The sequence below is a fragment of the Propithecus coquereli genome, unplaced genomic scaffold (assembly GCF_000956105.1).
Source record: "Propithecus coquereli isolate 6110/MARCELLA unplaced genomic scaffold, Pcoq_1.0 Scaffold84, whole genome shotgun sequence".
Lineage (NCBI taxonomy): Eukaryota > Metazoa > Chordata > Mammalia > Primates > Indriidae > Propithecus > Propithecus coquereli.
This window is the reverse complement of record NW_012154618.1, coordinates 1449900-1450848: the sequence shown is the minus strand read 5'-3', so window position 1 is coordinate 1450848 and position 949 is coordinate 1449900. Positions and strand designations below refer to the sequence as shown.

The 949-nt window shown below is 28.7% G+C and overlaps 1 protein-coding gene across 1 annotated transcript in view; it reads left to right on the top strand.

Annotated features, from left to right (window-relative positions):
• ATRNL1 (attractin-like 1) overlaps window positions 1-949 on the top strand; it is a 739312-nt gene that overhangs the window by 48615 nt on the left and 689748 nt on the right. The gene's annotated exons all lie outside the window — the stretch shown is intronic.

Sequence of the window (949 nt, the reverse complement as noted above, 5' to 3'; positions counted from 1 at the left end):
ATTTATAAGATTATATCATTATCAAAGAGATAATCCAGGATACTTCCTAGTTTATTCCTGAAAAATACAGACCCATATAATGTAAGCATTGAAAAGATATTGAAGATGAATGAATGAATACATGGATGAGTGAACAACTGAATAAAATGCAAACTATATGGGCCAATGCTTCTTAAATAAGAACAATCTGCTTGGAAGTTTTAAAATTTTGTGAACTTTTTGAAATTAGCAAATTTAAGATCAACTGCCTGATCTCATAACTGAGTAATGCTGCTTGATTGCAGTGCCAGTGTTTGTACTGACTATTAAGTTGGGAGTAAGTAGTATACCTGTAATTATCGCAGGCTAAAAAGAATGCAAGTGAAGTGCACTAATACTTTTGTGACAAGTGAAGAACAGATGATATGCTATAATATATAAATTAAAAAGATTTGTAAATGGAGGGAAGGAAAATGGTGGGAGAATTATGTTGTCAAAATAATATAGGTATGCTAAAATTATGTAAAAAAGGCACTCTAAGAATTAGTCTGATTTTCAGCTTGGGATCAATTATTTAGTTTGAACAAAAGAGTATTATACATCATATTAAGTAAATGTTAATTTCATTAGTTTTATAAGGTTGCTTATAAATTATTTATACATTTATGTTTGTTTTATACCATAAAAGAAATTTCAGCATGTATTTATGTCTAGTATTTGAACATAATTTAGTTTTATCAAAATTAAAATAATTTGTGTGCCACAAGGTTTGATGAAAATATACTCCCTTTAGGAACATTGCTTCCATTACTTATGTTTGAGAAACACTGATCTAGGCTAGTCTCCTGTATTTTACAGATGAGGAAACTAAGACTCATGAGTAACATCATGAATATGGGTAGGAAAAGGCTGTGTTTTCAATTTTATAGTATTTGAAATTTTTCTGCATTAATTGTTTTTATTATGCATA